The sequence below is a fragment of the Polistes fuscatus genome, unplaced genomic scaffold (assembly GCF_010416935.1).
Source record: "Polistes fuscatus isolate 324 unplaced genomic scaffold, CU_Pfus_HIC Scaffold5, whole genome shotgun sequence".
NCBI classification, from domain to species: Eukaryota; Metazoa; Arthropoda; class Insecta; order Hymenoptera; family Vespidae; genus Polistes; species Polistes fuscatus.
In genome coordinates, this window is record NW_025113129.1 from 4,410,370 (window position 1) to 4,433,140 (window position 22,771).

The 22,771-nt window shown below is 37.4% G+C and overlaps 1 protein-coding gene across 5 annotated transcripts in view; it reads left to right on the forward strand.

Annotated features, from left to right (window-relative positions):
- Positions 1–22,771, forward strand: part of LOC122522314 (dystroglycan) — a 64,344-nt gene that overhangs the window by 6,245 nt on the left and 35,328 nt on the right. For 2 of the 5 annotated variants that reach the window (XM_043643305.1, XM_043643309.1), the window contains exon 1: positions 14,755–14,911. The exons of 1 other annotated variant lie outside the window; for it this stretch is intronic. The gene's annotated coding sequence lies outside the window, so the exon portion shown is untranslated. Of the gene's footprint in view, positions 1–14,754; positions 14,912–15,837; positions 16,138–22,771 lie in introns of those variants that run through there. 2 more of the 5 variants (XM_043643307.1, XM_043643308.1) reach the window with 2 other exon arrangements.

The window sequence follows — 22,771 nt, forward strand, 5'->3', positions numbered from 1 at the left end:
AGTAGATTTTTTGTTGCTACAATTTATAGCAACGATCATTATTCTGCTACGTTCAACTATGTACCTCTAGTAAGAAGAAAAGCGTGGAAATAAGTTACTATTTTGCCTTATAACTTTGAATTACCGCAACTAGGATTTTTCATTACGATATATCTAGTCGAGGATAACTCGATTCTCGCAAAAAAAGATCAAAGAAGGTGTATCTACAACGTAAGCTACGATATCTTGGAAAAAATTGATTTTCCCGATATAAAATGTAGCGATGTAAGATGTAAGATCCGAGAAGGATCGCGATAGCATTCATTTAATAATATAAGAATCCAATCGCGAGATTTTCGACGATGCCAGATTTTTCCTCTGTATACGCGACGAGTAAAGATATTTTTCTTTTTTCGTTCAAGCTCACCGTGTATATAAAAACGTAGGATGTGCAGCGATGTACATGCTCTCATCCGACCGACTCTCGGGTTCTTTGCTTACGAACGAACATATGTATTATAATAGAAATACACAAACGCGGGCTTGTATTGTAAGAGCTAAGGCGTTTCCTTTTAGAAAGATGGATGAAACGTAACTCTGATTATCTTCATTATTACTCGCGGACAAACAAACACGGTGGTTTTCTACGTGGTACAATATATACATACGTCGGTGTTAAATCGTATAATTCGAGATCGCAAAAGAAGATGGTAAAAGAGAGAAAGAGAAAGAGGAGGAGACTGCTTGTTGAGAAGGATGAAGAAGAAGAAGAAGAAGAAGAAGAGTTCGAGGGAAAGATAAAACTAGCAGGGTGCATGCAATGCACAAAGCTACCGAATGAATGCGCGAGAATCCAAAGGGAAGTGCGGCGGATGCGGCGATCCTTAGTATTCCGTGCGACAGACGCAAACGTTTAAGAATCTCACCGAGGTAAACGAGAAAGAGAAAGAGAAAGAGAGAAACAGAGAGAAAGAGAGAGAGAGAGAGAGAGAGGGAGCAACCCAGAGATGGAAGATTTCGAACTTTCCACGACACGACGCGAGACCAAATGAAACTTTCCAAGTAGAAACCACAAAAATTTTCCTATTTCTACAAAATAATCTTCAACCATCGTTCATTCGCCTAAGGGAAGATTATCAATGGAAACATCTTATGAATGATAAGTCCAATCCGAATCCGATCGTGAATGAGAATTCTTTTCATTATATGCAGGTAACCTTCCTATAACACGGTTTCGCTCTAATACAATCAAAAAATTGCGAAAATCTTGGTACAGCACTGTATTTCTACAGCGCTAGATAAAACAATAGTTGCTTAACATATTTAAAAACTAAATTAAAATAACGACTCGAAGAAATAATGAACTTTGCATCTCATATAAGACGGTTTCACATTTCACATCAACACGAGATTTTTAGAAAGCTATTTACCGTGTTATAGGAAGGTTATCTGTATTTTAATATCGAGGCACGGCAATTGGATTTTATTTTTCATCACTCTTTTTAATATCCTTCTTTCTTCCCACTTTATTTCTATACGAATATTTTTCGCGGTACGTATTGATTTTATTTGGTTTTTTGCCCATGTCGAGTATCCTGTCTCTAAGTGATTAAATAATTAACATGCACGAGTCGTGGTTGAATATGCCCTAAAAGATGTTTTTTAAAGATTCAGGCTATTGAAAGGGAGAAATGGAGAGAGTAGGGAGGGATGGTTGGAACGTGTTTTATGCAGTCAAACTGGGTCACTTGGAGAATCAAGTAAATAAGAAGAGTAAAACCTTGGAAGAATTATTATCGAACGGTAGGGAAAGAAAAAAATTAGTATTGCCATAATATTTAATCAATTTTCAAAAAGTGAAATTCTTTCAAAATGCGAAAGTTCTCGGAATCACTAGAATCAAATTTTCTTCTTCGTCTTTCAATTGCCATCGTTTAACGTTCTTTGCATTAACGTTTGATGTTTTATTAGCTCTTGCATCTAAAATAATTTTGACGAAAGTGACGTTAAGTTTAACGATTTTCGAACGGAAGTAGCAATGTTCGGACATCATTTTTTAATACAATATAATACATTTTCTCTTACTACTAAAATGTCATACAGTTTATTTTAATCGTAAGAGAAAATACCTTCCGTTTAATTATTGTATAAACTCATCACTATTATCTTCGCGCTTGATTTTGTTAATGACTTAGGTATTATATTTTCGTCTGGTCTTTCTTATAAATCACATGTCAACAGTATCATTTCGCGTATCTTTAATTCATTGAGATTTATTTATAGAATGTCCAAGCATTTTAAAAATACCAATACATTAAAAATTTTCCATTGTCAATTGGTTCGTTCAATTTTTGAGTATGGTAGCGTAATCCGGTCTACGTATATTTTATCTCATAGTAATGATAATGAAAAAATACAACATAAATTTCTAAGACTTGCTGCAACATATAGTAATAAACCTATGTCGTTCAATTGTCATGATTATGATGATATTCTTAGATATATGAATATGTCTACGTTGAGTAAGAGGAGAATGATATCTGACACACTGTTTGTATGCAAAATTCTTATAGGGTTTATTAATTGTCCAGATATCATAAAAATCTTCGAAATCATGATTTGCTATATATCGAAACTCGTCACACTTCCTATGATTACTTTAACTGTACTAATAGAACGTTTCAAAATGTAAATTATTTTCATCGGCATATAGATTTATATAATCAGTCTATACCATCTATCAAACATTATCTAAATTATCTGTAATTATCTTTATTTTTACGTGACCTCTTTTATAAATTCTGTATTAATAGGTTTATCCCGTAAAATAAAGTAAAACGAAATAAATTAAAAAATTAAAATAAAATAATCGACGAGTTTCCGCGACAAATAAACGAAAGCTGTTGGCATCGTCCGTTATTTTCTTTTAAAAATCCCTTTTATATGTACATACGTAAGGATTGACGCGAAGCTATTTCCAGAAAAATAACAAAAACTTCTTTGAAATGCAAAAATAACCGGAGATGTCAAAAAGGTGTTGCACGCGAAATCGGAGGGAATGAAAATTCGTAGTTTCCGGATTTCCAATTTTCCATGGATCAGAGAGTAGTAGCCGTGTCCTATGCAATCTATATCCGCTTGGTGGTCGCGAGTGATATCGGAGGAGCTTTAACCATATTTCTGTCCCCTTTCCCACAGAGTCTCTCAACTTGAAGCTTAACCTCCAGTTTTTCCTCTTTTATCATCTATTTTAATAAAATACGAGGGGGGGGGATGGTTGTTACTATTAACTCGAGATATATTTTAAACGATCTTCGATAAAAATAGTCGCCCCCAGGTGCTTTTCCGTTCGTGTTATCTTTTTTTTCGACGACGACGAGCCTGAATAGAATGGAGAAGCATTAGTTGTTAGAGACCAACCCGGAAATTCCGCGTCGCGTTTCGTCTCGACGCGTTTCAATACACGCGTGTATCACAAATAATGTCTACTCGTGTCTCTATGTGGCACACAGTGACTTTCAACTTTTAAATTGTCATCCTTGTAACGCTTTGCTTTGGGCATAGATTATTTCTAACAGTCTGCGATAACCTCATCATAATTCTCTAATTTTTGTTTTATGATTATAATACAAGAGTAAATTTTAGACTCTTGCTTAATTTTGCTAATAAATGTTATTTATTTGCAGCTTTGGGATTTTGAATGGATTTTAAATAGATAGTCGATACGTTGAATCATTCGTTACGAATAAAACTCAAAATAAATCCTCGAATGTTATTTAAAAGAAAATTAAATTAAACGAGAACGAGAAAAGCTCGATGCTTGCGGTTTGAAGGAACTTCCTAGGGAAATAATTGAGCGTGTGCACCACTGACTGCTTACCCCGGGCAAATAGGTATGCAGTTATTCTGAGACTGCCGGGGTGAATGGCCACCTTCTCGCCTTCATCGTCTTACAGCTTTTCCGAGTGTTCGCAAAAGCTCTAATCGAATATCATCCGATGGCTAAGATAGCATGAATATTATTTAGCGATGACGCAACGCCTTATTCTTTAATTCTTTCATTTCGTTGATCAAAATTACGCGTATAATAATATATAGATAGAATATTTGAAATAATTTCTTTTTGTATTTACCGAAGGGTTGACGCCAGTTAAAGATTTAAAAATTTCAAAGGACAAAGTCATTCATTTTATCGCGTGAAGATAAGAATTTTGAAACAAGCACCTAGCGTTTAAATCGTCAGCGATAGCGTTCAAGTTTGAGTACCGATGATGGTTTATTATCGTTTAGGAAAATATATCACGCTTTTCCTTTCCAAAGCTATCGTAATTTATTATTCAAGAGATAGATAGACGAGGGACCATAATCGAGTCACGATTCCAAAGCTGTGATTCCATCGTCGATCGATTAACAAATATCGGACAAAATAATAGGTTGGTTTGATCAACGATACCCACTTCATATAATATTAGTTAAACAATAGCCGTTTCTCCTCGATACTATCGATCCTACCTAACCACTAAATTAGTGTTAATGACACGATAACGATTCGTTAAATCTCGCGTATTATTGTTCGTATGATACTTTGGAATGGCAGAATTATATTACAAAATAATTCGCGATTACGATGCTTCGGTTGCGAACGACGAAACGGGAATATCCGGTGGTAAGTGATTCGACGAATAGTTCATATCGTTATCAAATAGAATATACGAATGAAAGTTTTAATTATGAAGAATATCATTTAATCGTTAAGTGCAATACCTCGGTACCTATGAATATTTATTTGCGCATTCGCGCAACCTCAATTTCCTTATGTGTTATATATATTTTCGTAACATCAATAAACTCTGCTCTCTACTCGTAGAAAGATTGGATTGACTTTAACTCCTTCAAAGTCCACTCTTGATAGAAACATCTATAGAAATAGAAACTCTCGACCATTTTATCTAGAAAATTCAGTCGATCGGTTGCATCGCGACGTCAACGATTTTCCTATTGGGATAAACCATTCGATCGAATGGAATGGAAAACATTTTCTATTTTTCATATACCTCCTATTTATTGTTACCTATCTCTCTTTCTTTATATATATTCTCTAGATATAACAGATTTCAAATCAAATAGCAAAGTATTTCTTCGTTTACCTATTTTCTTCATTTTCTTGGAAGAAAACGCGTATATTGCTATAACGTATGTTTGAGCAGTCCGTTAGTTTCTCCGTTCGGTTTTCGAGTGTTGCGAGTGGCACACGGTTGGATTGTGGTGATATTTTTAGCGAAGTTTGCTTCCTAGCGTTAGCAAATGGCAATGGAAGCTACAGAAACAGAAGCAGGAACGGCAGGGTCAATTGCACGAGTCAGCTTGTGTCGGTAAGCCCTGCTGCTACGTTGGCCACCCAACGAATTACGATTTTACAGTATTTTCCTTTTTAACAATTGTACTTATACTCCCATGTAAAAATAAAAAGAAGTATAACTTCAAAAAAGAAAGAAGAAACAAATCATCATTACTTCATACAATGATTGAATTCATGATTCACACAATAATAGAATTATCATCGTCAGTTCGGGGTGCGTGGAAGGAATATGAAATAATATTAACCCTTTTTGTTTTTTCTTTATTTTTTTTTCTCACATGCCATCTCGATTATCAAGTGCTATTTCAACGGATTAGAAAAAAACGAGGACATTTATCTCGTATGTTATATTGGATTACATCTCGGGATCTAACAAGACCGCTCTCAAGTGGCAGGACGTTCTAAGAATGCCAGCGAGATTTATGCCGAGTTCGAATGTAGGAAAGTATACAGAAATATCAGTGACATGTGGTGATAAGAGTCTTATCGCGATGAGAAATTTCTTTTTTTTTGTTCTCTAACTATACGTCTTCGAATGTGAAAAGGAAAAAAAAAGATGATTATTTCGAACGTACCTATATAAGTACGTATTAAAGACTACTACTTATAGATTAATTTAATATTTTGACAAAGAGAAATCCTATCGTGGCAGCCGATACTTTTTGTTGTCGTTGTTTCAAAGAGTAGTACCTAACGTAGTATGATATCAGACTTTAATATCAGCTAGTTCGTTTTATAGGAGTCTCTTCTTTAGGAGAGGAACTAAATTGATTGAGCAGAGTGGGCTGCCTTTCCTCTCGATGAAGCATCTTGGAGGCGTCTTCGAGGCGTCTTCGAGGCGTCTCAAAGACGCCTAACCTACGCGGATCCAATTATTCGAACGTTACCGCCTCTTCTCGGTGAATATACTTTCATGGTTTCACACTTTTTCCAAATTATTTTTAGACGTGCCAAAATTAATCGTTCGATTTGTTTTCTCCTACGTTGTTCTTTTTCTTTTTTTTTGTTTTTTTTTTTTTTTACAAGGGGAAGAGAGCCAAGTTAACGGGACAACAATTTTTTTTCTTTTTTTTCTTTTTTTTCAATTCTACACGGTTGTAGGGGTCAATGAGGATCATACACCGTGCGAGCAGTAACACATCCAACTCTCTTATTTCCAAGAAAATGAAGGGAGAAGTTTCGCATGCATTCTTATATACCAGTTAGTTTCACATTAAATGGAAAAATAAATATTTTACAGTTTAATTAAAAGAACAAGAAATTGTAGAGAAAATATACATGGGTAGGTTGATAAATTTTGAGTCTGCCATAAGGAGAAAAGTTTTGAACCGAACATGGTATGGAAAATTATAAAGCTCAAGACTTTTCAACCCACCTTCGTGTGTTAAGCCCAAAACTTTTGAACTACTTTTCACGCGTTAGGGTTTAAGGGTTTTCAACTTTTTTCGTGGCTTAAAACTTTTCAACCCAACCGTTTATATTTTTTTTCTATAACTTCCTCTTGTTTTTTAATTACACTGCAAAAAACTTATTTTTCTATTTAAAATGAACTGGTATTTAAAAATCATTTTGAAATTTCTCCTTCGTTTTCTTTGGAGCAATTAGGTATTGGGTCTCACTGTTTGCACGATGTATGATCTTAATGAACTCCTACAACTGTTTAAAATTTAAAGAAAAAATCGGTGTCCTGTCAATTTGGTTCTCCCTTTATTAGCATCGGATAGAAACGTTCGCTCACGTTTGAACGATCGAGTCAAAAGTATTCCGTATATTTTGTCGAATCGTATCCATATATGAGCTCGTAGAAAGTGAGAATATTTCTCAGGAGTAAAAAAATATCTTAAGAAAGATAATGATCGTCTGCGATCTCGTTGTAACGACGGGAATAAGCGAGAATAGGCGAGAATAGGCGAGAAATAATATAACATGGTAAGTCCGGGAAGGAGATGAAAAAGCTGCTGCGAAAGAAGGCAAAGGAGAGATGAAGGGAGGGTAGGAGGTAAACTGCAATTAACTGCAACAGCTCGAAATGCTCTACTGCGAGACGTTGAACTCGGACGATCGTCCGCAGATTGTCTTTGTGATTAAAGAAAAGTAGGTTAATGTTGTGTGTTTGGATTATGTTCATGCTTGGGATACGCGCATCCGTAATAGCGTTGACATCCTGCTCTCTTCGACCAACCATTACGGGGGAACAATGGTATACACGCCTAAACGGAATACCTATATAATCAAATATACGTGTACGCGCGTACGTGGACTCTTTTTAACATTTGTTGTCTTCTCCTTCTTTATTTCTTTTTTCTTTTTCCCTCCCTCGACACATCGCTTCGCCAGAAGGAACAATCGGAACTAGGCGCAGCCTCTTTTAATTACACGCGATGCATGCATAAGGAGTGCCTTTTTTCGCCCTGATACTTGACCTAATGTATATCCGGAGAACAACGCGTTCGCGTTCTTTCCTCGCTAAAATTTGTCTAACATATATTAGACGATCGAAAAGTATATGGTAGATAACGTTTGACCACATACCGAGAGAAGAATAAGAGACACTCGGTTAATAACCCTTTTTACTTAGAAGAAAAAAAGTCGAGAAAATACGTGACGATATTGCGTGCTTTTGTTCATTTAACCCGTTTAATTCCCACTTTGCGCGGCACTTCTTACGAGCAACTATGGCGAATCGCATTTCGCCATCTTTATTCTCATTAGCGTTAACAGAAGTTTGTAACATATAAGATGAATAAAGAAATTTTCTATAGAAGGCCGAATGAATTAATTTTATTTTTTGTTGTTGTCAGGGCCGTACGTATACATGTGCATAATATCGTTTCGCGAGTAAAACTTTGCTTCGTTTCGTTCGTTCGGTATCTCCAACCGAGCTCGGACGTATTTCGATATAAATAACTCGAAGAGGGTCGTGAGTCCGTTCACGTACTTACGCGGAACGCACACGCGCATAGGTTGGCCCTGGACCAAGATTAGTCATCCGAGACGCGAATCTTGCGCGTCCTCGAGTAGTAAGTAAGCACTTACGTGCGCCTAGTTGCCAAGGAATCTCTCTACTATCCTCGGATGTTTGGATTTCGAATTTAAGGTATCGATATAAAGGCCTCCTTCGAGATTCCTGCCAAGATCTTATCGAAGATGGCTTACCTTTAAAACTATTCGAAACCTCGACCAATAAATTGAAGAATAAACGGTGTATTTGGTTCTAGAAAATGTTCGTCGTCCCGTTGCGTTCAAATCCGTAAATATAAATGGAGGGGTTTTCTGATACTCGCTAAATTTACGAATGCACCTGCGCATATTATAAGAGACCAAACTTAAGTAGGCGTTGGATCGGTCAATATTTCATTAGTATCAACTCATCTCTCTCTTTCTCTTTCTTTCTTTCGTTTAATGACTTTCTTACCATAGATCTATCTCTTTTCTTTCACGCTTTCTCGTTATATCGTTTGGCAAGTTTTCCCCCTGTGCCATAGTCGAAAAGGAGCCACTCAAACGTAGACGACGAGTATCTTGTTCTCTGTTGTAGCAAGCCAGGCACCACACGCGTAACGAGATGCTCGTTACATTATGTTTTCTTTTTATCCTCTCTTGTCATGCTTCAACGCTTTGAACTTTTCATATCGACCATACACGCACAAAAGATATAATAAATTCGTCAAGAAAGAGAATATTTAATTATATTCGATTCGTATCTCTTTAATTTCCTCGTCGATACACAGTTAGTTAGGTCGGTGAGATCGTTGAGTAGAGTTAAATAAAAGCCGAATATAAAAAGATACTTCAAAATTAGGTCGACTCGTCCAAACAAGCCTGAAGAAGAGCCTATTTCCCTTTGACGCATTCAATAACTCGAATACACCTGTTTCTACTGATATCTCGTTCTACTTTCACCCGGTGTGTGTATAATACAACCCGTCGCGATCGGTTTGCAATTTTATTCCTTCCACCTTTCGCGATTCACATTCATTTCCGATCGATAGATTTCTCTTATTGTTAATAAGAATCCTTTGTTACGATGGACGTATAATAATATATTAAATGTATTTATTTGTCGTTATTAAGGACTAGCAGGAAATATCTTATATTAGTATTATCCGAGTTGAATAATCGATCGACACGCAGAGGGGGGGTGTCTGTAAAGCCAATCGACGACAATTATTTTCGTGTTTTCACCTACGCATCTTTCCTAATCAATTTCTGTCAGTTCGAAAGTACCGAAATCGAAATTTGTTTATCGTGAGCGTGTCTTGCGACTCGAAAGATGGTTAGGAAATTGTTAGAGATTGAATCGTTACTTTTGTTCGATCCTACAAATTTTTTTTATTAATTCGTCTAAATAATAATTGCTAAAATAATATATACGTTAAATCCTGAAAGAATTTCGGTAAACTCCGACAAAAGAATGTTTGGAACTCGCGCAAAGGGTTGGCTAATTAATTTTTCTTTCTCGCATGGTCGAATATTGTAAAATTCTCGGAAAATATTATCCCCGTGTATACGCCGAAGGGAAACTTTTGTTTTCTCCGCGATATTATAATGGATGGTAGTTGGTAGTAGGTAGGAAGGTAGGAAGGTAGATAATTAAATTTTTTTCCCGGAGAAAAAAACTCATCGCGATGCCAAGGGAAGAAGAAGACGGGAGGGGGGAAGGGGGGGAAAGCATCTTTCCTAATTCTTTGCTCGAGTAAACGTCCCTTTCGAACAATTTAACCGATCGTTTTGTCTTTTTTTTTTCTTTTTTTGTTTCCCTATTCTTTTACCTCGTAACGTTTAAGAATTCGTTTGGTAGAAAATCGTAAAGACAACGTAATAGAAGAACCAGTAAAGTAAGAAAGATAGTAAGTTTTGTGCAGGCGCATTCGGTGCAATATCCGAGTTTTGTTCATCCTGAAAATATCACCGAGGAAGGTCGGACTTTTTCTTTTTTTCAAAGTGCACTACTCTTCCTTTGTGAAATCGTAAAGAACTCTGATGCATGCCGTATCTTTCTGCTACTTTCTCTGCATCGACCAGTTTTACCCTTGGAAAATTACTTCAAATCGTTTGTTCTTCAAACGAGGACGAGAAATTTATTGCAGAGGTGACGTAGTCGTAGGAAGTTTGCTTAAAAAAAAAAAAGAAAAAAGATAAATTTCTTAAAGTATTATACCGAAGACGTATGATGTAGTATCTACTGCAATACTCGTCTTCATTCGTGTTGTTGCTCCATATTTCTTTCATTGTTTTCTTTAAACGATCGAGCGAGCTTGCACAAAGAAAAAAAAGATTCCGGGATAAAAGGAATTTGAAGAAAAGGAAGAACGAACGACTGTACAAGGAAATAGAAGGGAAAGATTTAGGACAGTAGGGATAGTAGGGACAGTAGGGAGGAAGATGACTCTCTATTTGCAAGGAGGAAAGAAAAACTTGGCGATATAGAGCGTACGAATTTCTTCGAAGAACAAAGAACGTGTGCGGTGACTTGACTTCTTTAACCCTTCGAGTCCTATGGACGCATATATGCGTTTGGTAAAAGTAGCCAAGCATGCATATACGTATTTGTCAATATAAATGCAAATAATTGAATATTTTTGTGTGTATTGATTATGGAAATTATATGTAAGAAAGAAAAACTTTAATTATTAAATATAATTTATTATTAGATATGATTAGTAAAACCAATCAACGAAATAAACAAACTAGTAATAAAGTATTCCGTCCCTACTAAACACTTCAGCAAAGAGTATTCAGCACTCAAAGGGAAACCAAGCGTAAGAAGAAGACATTTGAATAATCACGAGTTACAGATCTCTCATCATTTACATCTGCGATACGACAAAACGTCTTTAGGGTATTAGAAATGAAGGGTAAGTTAAAAAAAAAGGGAGGCGGGAACAGAGTTGGGCATCGATCGATAATTGGAAGTTACATTTGTCCAAATATAAGCTATACGTATTAATACAATTTTCCTGACAATAATTCCGTTACTCGATATACAATCGATAGTTGTTTATTAGTTTTAGTTCTTTTACAATTTCTTTGGATTACAGATATACACGTAATAGACGGGCGGCGGCGGGTGTATACGGAGGGGGGAGATCGATATAGGACTCTCGTTGAAATCTAATAAAGCCTTTAACTCGGTCGATAGACGAAACACCCATCCGTCCAATTGGCTATTGGTTATATAGTCCCTAGTTTTGTTTCGTATTTGTCGAAGGTCATTGTCAAATGGTCTAAACGAAGATCGCCCGAAGGATTCCACGTAATTACGAGCGGTGGTGGTCTGTCAAGGTTGAGTATCACTGAAGGTCTACTGCAGCCATGGAGATGAAAAGGGAGCGAACCGCGCGAACGAGTCTGCCCGGTCTCTATTCCCCGTGTTTCATGGTGCAGTCCTCCTTCTCTTCTTCTTCTTCTTCTTTTTTTTTTCTTTCTTTTTTTTCTTTCATCTCTTCTCTTTCTCTTTTTTTACTTTCGCCGTTTCTTTATATTAAACTACGATTCTCGAATTCTTCAGGAACGATATTAATTCGCAAAACGAATTTTCGTCGTTTACTCAACGATTCGTTAATAAAACTGAACAAATCTCTCGTATACTTATTGTTTTATCTTTTTAACTAAACTTGCAAAAAATGCCAACGACGATGTATATCTTCGCGTATATTAGGGCTTTTTACTATTCGCATTGCAAGAAAACTTTATTAGTATGATTTTTAACAAATATTGAAATATGATTAACATTAGCATTTTGAATTTTGTAAATATCATTTTTCAGTTTGATTTTTATGAGCTTTTTTCCCTATCTTTGCAGATTTGTCAAATTAGTTCGGTACTTTTTGCGATTAGTACAATTTTTCGCTCGGCTCTATAAGAGGATTAAGCGAAAATACGAATAGGGATATTAGGCAAAGCTAACTTGCCGAGTTATATGTATTTCTCATTACGATTACGAATGTAAAATCCTTTCGATATGGGAAAATCGATAAACGTCGTCGTAATTATCCTTTCACGCTCGATCAGTAGTTATTATCGGGTGTGATCGACGATTAACGTACCGCTAACGAAGTAAACATGTAATGAAAGTTAACGATGGAATTAACGTCAGGGTTGTTGTATCTAAAACGGCAATTTTCTTTGCTCGCTCGAACGAAAGATTCCCAACTAATTAAGCTAAATCTTTTTCATATACTTCATACGCTTAGGTAGAAGAAGAGTTCATAGAAGAAATCGTAAAAGAAAGCAAAAAAAAGAAACAAAACGATCGATAAAAACGACGAAGAATCGCGTCTTGCCGTTTGAAGACACAAATGCCGTATTAGCGAAAAAAAATAAGCTGTCGACTTTGGACGATCGAAATATAAAATACGTATCAAATTGTCAGGAAACAACGAACGTTAGCACAAATTTTGTCTTTATCTGTATGCGATTAATTTCGCATAGCAACTCGTTGTTGGTTGCTCCGTTAAAATGGCTCCAACTGCATTTAGATTTGTCTTTTATGTAATTAGATATAACCACGTTGGAAAAAGAAGACGTCTTTTCCTTTACGTTTCTTTTTTTAAACATTTAATACGTAGAAACTATTTTCATACGAATACGACCGTTCATAACGATTCCAATTCGTATTTAGTCGAAAAATCGATTATCACCGGTAATCACGAGAATGCACGCGACCTTTCATATTTTAACTTGCCTGACTAACAATGTTTCTTTTACGACAATAGGTAAAATCGCAAAAAAAGCGATGGGAAGGCTAATTTGTTTTTTCTTACAAAAAAAGAAAAATAAACGTAAAAAAAAGCACACAAAGAGACGTCTCTTTTTCGTTGGACGGAGCGTCCCTGTCGGGAGAGTTATTAACGGCAATCGATTTATAATTTGAATTCGGTGTTTCACCCACGTTCATGTACCAAACACAGTCTCCTCCGAGATGAAAAGAGGGGAGCTAGCCTCGAGGCAGAACTTACACACTGCTATGAATCACGTACGAACCCTGACACGCGTAGAAGAAAAGAGACGAGAGAGAGAGAGAGAGAGGAGGATTCGTAGGGTTATCAGTCGAGGCATGAAACCTTCGGAAAGTATCAGCTTGCTGATGATATGTCGCGTATAAAATGTAAAAAGTTCTCGGCGATTTAAACATCGATTTAACGTTTTGGTAAAGAAACGTCGAGCTATTTTGCTTAATGGAAGTTAAATTGAACGATTTATAAACGTGCAGCACATGAAACGAGATGAACAAAGCCCAAAGTTCTTCGAAAACGCTTCGAAAATGAGAACGCGAGTGGTTCCTACTTGTTCAACGGGGAAAACAAGGGGAAGAAAGATGCAATGGTTTCGTTCTTAAGTTCGTACGTTTCTTCTTTCATGTTACTAGAAGTCAGCGCAAAACGATTAAAGATAAAATAAAAGAAATAAAAAGAAACGTTCGTGGTGTTCTATGACGTGTTATTGCACGGGTAAAAAAAAGAGTCGAAAGATCGGGACAACGAAACAAGAAGGGCGGATAACCCGTTGAGAAATGGAAGATAATTATGTTCGACTACGTAGAAAGATGAGTGCCACGCACGTAGTTTCCGGGAAAATGCGAGCGAGTAAGTAAGAAAGAGAAAGAGAGAAAGAAAGATAGAGGTATCAGAAAGGGGAGAGTGCAACAAGGACAAGAATATACAGTGGGTATAACAGAGACTCGGTAGCAGAGAGACGACCGGCCTATAGATGCCAAGAGACTCGAGAAAGAGAGTCGCTGGCCGATAGAAGACTCGCTACGAGAGAGAGAGAGAGAGAGAAAGAGAGAGAGAGAAAGGTATATGCGTTGAACGAAGAGAAAATGTTACACATATGTTGGAGAAGAGAGAGAGAGAGAGAGAAAGATTGGGTGCTGGTTGAGTTGGTAGGGTGATGCCGGGAGGAGCGAAGGGGGAGTCCGGCCGGGTGTTTCGAAGAGAGGGGAACCCGCTGGGGATGGCGTCAAGGGAAAGGGGAAGTTCGGGTAGGAGGAGGAGGAGGAGGAGAAAAGGCTGCCGGGCGCCATACTGCCTTGGTTCTTCGGCACAGTACGCGGCCAGCGCCTCCGTCGATCGTTGCAGCTATAGACTAGTAGAGTGGTCGTCATAGTAGTAGCGCCAGTATAGAAACGGTGTGGTAGTCGGCAACAGCAGCCTCCGTCCCCGCTGCTCCGACATCCGTCGTTGCCGTCGTTGCCGTCGTTCGCGTTCATCGACATCGGTGTCCTCGTCCTCGTCGTCGTCGTCGTCGTCGTCGGCGTTGTCGTCGTCGTCTTAATACCGTCGCGGTAATTTACTTTATTTTCTTTCCTTTTTTTTTTCTTTTCCCCCTTTTCATACCCTCGCCCCCTTTCTCCACCTCACGGTTTCTCTCGTGGGAGACTACGTGTAGCATTCGTCTCGTCGACCGGCACACATTATACGCTTTTTCCTTTCCCGTTCCTCGCCTTCCCGCTGCTGCTTCTCTCTCTCTTTCTCTTTGTGGAAGCAAGGATAGACGGAGACATATACACTGGTGGATTTTAAAGTCGACCAAGAGGAACCAAGCTTCCTTGGAATACTCTTCCGAGCGGTGAGTGAACCCTTTTCTTCAATGGCAAAACCGAGGTTAGGATACGTTTTAATCTATTCTCCTTGGTTACGGCACGCCACGAACGCGAGACCGTTCGTTTTGTTCTTTTTTTTGGTTCTATCAACATCGTATTTGTTTATTTTAATTTTATTTTATGTTTATTCGTAAATAATATTTAATATTTTGTGGGTTTTTTTATTTATTTTCAAATCAACTAGTACTCGTTTGACAGAACGCAACAGTATCGTTATTCAAAGAGTTATAGCAACTGTTGGAACAGGAAGGGAATCTTACAAAGGGGTAGTTTACCCCCTTTTCGTGACGTTTCGGTGAGTGCGTGCGTGCGTGCGTGCGTGCGTGAGAACAAGAGAAACCTGTGAGTTTCGTTATTTTATTAAGCGTAATGAATCTTAATCCGTTTGCCGAGATATTTATTCGTCGATAATATTCGAAGATAATATGAAACTGTATACGTATGTATGTAATATGGTATTATCGATTACCTGGTAAGTTACATCTATTAATCTGAACATCGTGCACTAAGCGATGAAATATTTATTCGAAGCGTTTTGTTATTCTTATTTATTACTCGGTTAAATATTCAAAATACACTCTCAATGTTAACCAAATTAAGAAATGGTTTTAATACGTCGAGCCGAGGGATAATAGTCAGGGTTTCAAGTTTGTAGCAGATGTTTCTCGTAAAGACATTTATAATAAAATACAAAAGTTGACCGACCGTTCCCTCTTCTCTCTTTCTCTCTCATTCACTCGAGTACGAGTTAGGATAGTCGTCAGTCCGCTATTCGGGCCACGAATTTGGAGTTTCGGGGTTGCATTATGCATGCTGTCGCACGATGCACGAAATATTACCATAAGTGGTGCAGCTCTACCATTACAAAGACGAATTACTCTCTATGCCATAGGAGGAAGAACGAAAATATCAAGATGAGAAGAGTCCAGTCGTGGACGGTGCTGACAAAGATCGTTGATTGCTCTCGAGAAGCGTATCGCGGTTCTGTTCAACGTGGATTAACGCTTGGATGCCGTGTCCCCGGTAGTCAGGTTCACTACCTTCTCCGCATTATTCAGAAAACTTCATGCATATTCAGGATGGACGGGTAGTGTTCTCCACGGTCTCTCGATGATGTTCATAACTTTCGGAAGAGATATCCGCGTGTCTCGTTACTGGCCCTACCGTTTCGCTAAAGGAAGACAAGACCGAGGTAACAGTTTCCAAGCTAACCTACATTTGCATATCTTTTCCTCGCAAGGACGACCAAACTAAACTTTTTAATCACGCGTATCAAATCTATTTGCCCTCTTTTGACAATCGACGATAGTTCGGGGAGATGTAAATGTAGATAAATCGATTGATAAAGAGCTTTTCCTTCCATTGCTAGTTTTTTTAGAGATTTCTTTGATCGTACGATCGATGACGCGAGTTAGAAAATATCAATAAATTCTTGCGATACGCGTGATAGAAATTTAATTGTAAGAGAAATGAGTCGCCCATTAACGTTAAACTGCGATAATATTGGATGTGTGTTGGGGGAATTCGAGTCGGTGTGTGTCGTCGTGTCTCGTCTCGTTTTTCCCTTCTATCCGGTTGTCCAATAGCCGTACTATCCTTGTCGTCCATACTTCTTAAGAACGTTGAAAAGAACGCTGGAATTCCTGGAAGGAGGAATGAAAGGACGAGAAGGTTAGATCTCAAAGGAAAGCATAGAGAGGAAGGTGGGTAGCCAAAAAAGAAGAACGTAAAAAAAAACCGATGGTTAGGGTGGCCCAAAATGCAGCTGATGATGCAATTTGCTTCTATTTTCGGGTTAAATCAAACGAAATGGAAGTCTTTGTTTGTGAAAAAGAGGAAAAAGAGGGAAAGAGGAAGTCCCCTCCTGCTACCAGGTTCTCGCCAGGTGTCAAACTTTTCTTAAACAGACCAAGTGTTGTCGATACAATAAGACCGAAGATGGTAGGTGTACTGCAACAGTAACAGCAACAGCAGTATACAGTAAAACCAAACACACGTTTCCGGACTCCTCGACTTGGCAGCTCGATTATCTGCGAATCAGCTGGCGTTTTTCATTGTTACGACGAATGTCAATAATTTTACGAATACATCTTACCTACCTGCCTTTCGAGACTTTATTATCGAAGAGAAAGAAAAAGTAACATTTGTTCGTACACTCGCAAAGTTATAACAAGATCCCCTATTTTATTGAATGGTAATAAAATAATTAATACGATGAGATCAAAATATTTCTAATTGAGTGGAATGAACATTTTTCCCGTAGAATACACATGGAATCATTATGATTTTCCTCGAAAATTAATTCGGCTTTTGTATTTATGTCGGAGTGCAACCTTATCTCGTGAACAATTAACGCTAATGAAGGGACCGTTTACTCTCACGCCCGATTATTACTAGTCATTAGAGACAGAGAATAACAACAGCCAGCCATCTACCATTTAACGAATCGTTCCATGATCCAACGATGAATCGTTTCTAGATCCTCCGAGTGCGTAGGTGTTTAGTTGTTCGTTCTATCTATTGTACGGGGATATTCAATAGGAACGTCTGCCTACACTCTCTTGCTTCTTCAGCTATAACACGATGCATGGAATTCGTGGAAATTACGCGAGTATCTCTCCCTTTCTTTCTCAGTTTCTCTCTTTCTCCCTCTTATTCTGATTTTGTTCCTTGATATCGACGCATTATGGCGTAGGCCAAAGGAAATGCATCCCACAATGCTCCCATTTACACTCCCTTCTTAAGAATCGGACAATGTAAACTATCTTTGCTATCATCTTTTTTTCTATTCGTTTATATATATATATATATATAGAGAGAGAGAGAAAGAGGCAAAATGGGAATAATGAGATAAATTATTTTTCTTTATTATTTTAAACGTTTTTCTAATTCAAGAAAAACGAATATACGAGGATAAGTTAAGAATTCTTATTAATTTATTAAATACGAATATCGAATAAAATATCAATGAAAATTCGTTGGACGTAATGGAATATGAAAATTCATCGAGAAATCCATCGAGAAAATCTGTCGAGGCAACAAATAATAAATACTCATCGAATCAGTAAATAATTATTTCAATGAGTTTCCTATTGGAGTTATTTTAAAATAGTTTCCCGTATATATTTCTAAAAATACTCGTGAAATTTGAATCTAACGACCATATGAATATTTTTGATAAAACTCGATATATATATATTTTTAGATAATAGTTTTTTTTTCAAGTCAAAACCACCACGTCAATTAATTGGCCCTTTTTCTTCCTTTTTATTGTCTTGCAATTAATATCGTCACGATTTTATTTTCCCTCCGTCGTTTTAAAAGAAGTTTGAAAAGAAAAAAAAAAGAACTTGGCCAGAGTACTTTTTTGAAAGTAACGGAGTAATTCGAACGCGTCTAAACTCGGCCGTTGGAACGGTATTAAAAGTTTCATTGCAAAAATCTAACTATACATAGGCAAAGGGTTTCTCGGTACACACAGGCGTATACCTATACGTAGAAAGGACTCGGTTAAACTAACGTTGGTATTTGTGCACGGTACGTGTATACTACTTTCTTCTCTCATCGTTCTCAAAACTTTCGACCATCGTCCTGGTTAACGGCATTTTACTCTGGCATTTACCTATCGTCGAGTTCTTCTAATGTTTGCGACCTACCATTTTACGAGCTTGAGAGGAGGAGGAGAACATATATATGGATTTATCGTTCATAGAATGCGCGTTTTTACCTTTTACCGATGATAGCGTGCATAAACTTTATCGCGTTGTTTTATCGGAAGTTCGTGGCGTGCATTGTTTACGCGCGCGAAAAAAAAATCTATATTATTTTTAATCTTATCGAACAAAGTCACCGCGCGATTAACATTTACGTTTTACTTATTGTTAAACCAAGCGTGCACCTGTATCTCGTTATGTATCTCTCGTCATAGATGGTTGTGGTAGGGGGAAGGGGGAAGGGGAGTTTAACGTTGACAATTAAGCTACTTATTACTTGCTTGTTTATTATTAGAAGTTAAATTATTGCGTTAAATTGCGCGACACGTGTTACGCGTTTATGAAATATTAAGAGAGATAGAGAGATAGAGAAATTTCTTTTCTAATGATCTTTACGCGCTTTAATGGAAATTTGAAATATCACGCGAGAGATCCTTTTGTTTTTATTTTTATCTTGCCTGTTGGCTTGCGGCAGCCGTCGTAGTAGTCGATACGTATCGATTGCTTTCCTTTCGATAAAACCAACCTACGTTAATGGGGCAGCTCGATCGGTGACATTTACCATGAAAGTCATCGATTATTTTCACGGACGGCACCTATCCCCCCCTCCCGTCCCCTCTCTCCCCCGCATTCCGCCTCCCGCCTTTGCTTTACACGATTTTTCTTTTATTTATAGCGATAATAATAGACAGGCCGATGGTTTTGCATAGCTCGGCAATATATTTTTCGTCGTAGGAACGATTATATTGGCAATATCATTTTTTTTCGCCTCGGATAAAAATTGCCGTAGAAAGTGCACGTCGACGATGAGTTATGACCGTTGACCTATACGTGCTTTCCTTCTTCTTTTTTTTTTCCTTCTCCTTCCATTATTTGCGAACGTAAAATCGTTCGACTAGAAAACACGGAATAGATATGTACTTACGATAATTAATTTTTTTCTTTTTTTTTTTATTAATAGAGGAATATACAATAAATTCTCAGCCGAGAATTATAAGATAATTTTTGGAGACGTGATTACATTGACACATGAGTTGTTACATATAATGTTACAAAGATAATTGTAAACGGATATATTACAACTGTTACAGTGTATAATTATATTATTATTTAAGAAAATCTTATTCTTAGGTCGCAAGGATAGAATAGTTTTTAGTTTACGTACTAAATTAGAGTTTTCCCAGCAAATTATTTGCTAGAGGGTTTCGGGTGGTTTGCTAAAAGATTTTTGTAGCGTTCACTGAAACTTACGAAAATATAAGAGAATAAAAAAGGTGAACATTCCGGTCGTTATTATAGCAGTCTTTTTAACCTGGCAGTCAAGTTTGTCCCATTTACGACGAATTTTAATGAAAAATTGGACGTTCCTCGTAGAAATTTGTAGTAATATCTCTGCGCACGTGAATGTGTATTAGAACGGAGTGTACCAATTCGAATAATCGATTGTTCCACCACCTATGAATGATTCTCGAATTAGAATGAGAAATGTGTGGAAAATGTATGGAACCACCACGCGTGTTGTAGTAGTATGTATCACGATCGAAATCAAATCCAATTCGCTCGCGATTCGCGCACGCTTCTTGCCCCTTCCGTGGAAATTCAAACGGCAATGAGATTTATGGGACTGTATTCACCATTAATATTCCAACGCTTAGTTACTCATTCGAGTGTCAAAAGTTTTAAACGATATAGGGATTTATAAAAGCTGTTGAAAAAAGTTGTTAAAAGCTAAGTAAGATATATTTTCGATGCAATTAATCGATACGCCAAAATATTGTCTCGCTTATATACGTACACATAAATATTTGCCGCGTATGTTATGACGTTAAATTTATGAGAAAAATTACGACGAATAAAATGTTGCCCATACCCACGCCCTTAACTTCCGTTCGCACAAAGACGGAACTTGTTCCGACGAATAAAGATCTTTTAGCAATTTCTAAAAGAGTTCAAAGTTTTCAAACAGTCCCAATCGTTTTTATTATCGTCCGTACTAATGAGAAATTTGTCTTATTTATTACTAGCCTGTTCAAAATCTTACCGTCTCGTATTTACGTTAGGTACTTCTTTATTTCGACTAGAAAATCTTTCCTTACTACCTAATTGGTAATTACCGTCCATGATAGCGAAAGAGAAGTTTAAAGCTTTACACGAAACGCCAAGTCCAAGTACAACGAATTCAGTTGCTAATGGAAGGTCTCGATAATATCGTATAGCTACCCGCGGCATACCTAATTTTACAAAGTTGCAACCACGAAGAACGATCTGCCCACGATCTTGTATAATAAGTAACGTTAAGCGCGTGTTCGTGCGGTTTGAGATGAAACAGCGCTAAGGCGTAGCTAATATGCAACCACGCAAAAGATGATGTAATATATTATCGAATCACTTAAAATAACATCTTTCGTCTTACAAAAATAGACTGCCCGTTGTATTGTACGCCAAATGGGTAAGACACTATTTCAAATTCAAATACCAACAGACATAATACAACATATATCTTTGTGTATAGCCTATCTGTTCCGATCGGTAACGATGATTCAACGTTTTATCGAGTCTACTTTCGACTATTAGGAAAGTTATGCGAGTGGGGTGATTTCTTGTCTCACCGTTTTCTCAATTTTCTCGTTAGATAGAATCGTATATTCACGCGTGAATCCTCGTCAAATATTTTTATAATATTAATATCGTTTTTTACTTTCCGATAGACCTCTTTGAGCTGCGTAATTCATGACGTTTATTAATGCAAGTCGCCCCAAAGAAGCCAGTCTGTGGTAAACTCCCTAGGCTAGGGGAAAAAAAAAGAACCAAAGCAAATGTCGATTCAAGCGGAAACAAAAGATGGGGTATTGTGTCTGCCTCGAACGTGTTGCGTTCGCTTTTGAGCAACTTATGAATGAACTTGGAAGACGAGGGTAGAGTGTAGAATGAGAGAGAGAGTGTGTATATGCGCATGTGGACCGACCATCCGTCCGTCCGTCCGTCCGTCCATCCGTCCATTCGTCCGTCCATCCGTCCGACTACGGTCCTGGCCCGAAGTTGCTTTTACGTGCACAGACTACGTCCGTAGATCCACACACGAACGTTGCATTCCCGTTGCATATGTTCATGTATGTATTGTATATATTCGTCCTCTCTAAAGTCTAACTCGTAGGTGTTAAATACTCTCAAGTGACTTTTTGTTTCTCTTCCTGTTTACGGGAAATTTATTCTTACTTTATACTTATAATCTTTTCATTTATTGTTTCATTTTTATTTTGCAAACAATCAATAAGAAAATTGAAGTCTCATTAAGATATCGTTTCGATTAACTTTGATGTATCGTGTTTCGTTCGAAGGAACGTTAAAACTTCAAAAATACATTGTATATGTTGACCACATGATTCTTGCTACAATAAATAATTCTCTAACAATAAATAGAAATATTTCTAGTAATAGCAGTAGAGTGGTAAATCGACAAATTTTGTTAACAATCTCGTTGAACGTTAAGTAACTGACGCGAGGTAGATTGGAGACAAGTGATTGGTTAAAAATAGTTTACGTTAAATTATGTAATTAATCTTAAATCATGTATGCAGGGATCGATCCGGCAATCTCTGTCCCATTAGTTTGAAAGATTCGTTCGGGCGTATAATAACTTGCACATCCTTACGTTAAAGATCTTTTTTGTAGTCGTATCGTAGGAGCCGGGTCGACGGCTTCTGTAACGCGATCCTTCTACCGCATAAACTATCGTCTAGCCTACCAGGTTCTCGATTTCTTGATTTCTTTTTTTTTGTTCACCATGGAATACGTAAAAAAGTAACTTAAAGTATTTCATCGTTAGGTAGATCATCCTTCATTTATTTATCTATTTATTTCTTATAACATTTGTTTCGTTCTTTGATCGATTGTAAGATTTGAATATTAAGGTCATGACTTCGTTGAACATTTCACCGGGTTTTCTTCCTCGCGAGTATTCCGAGCATGCATGCATGCAGCAGCAGGGTGGTAGTCGGTGCATATATGGTCCTGTTCTTCAAACACGTAACACGGTCGTCCCACTTTTACGCGATCCTTTCGTCCCACGTGTATACGGATATACCCGGCAATGTTTCTTATGAGATACCGAAC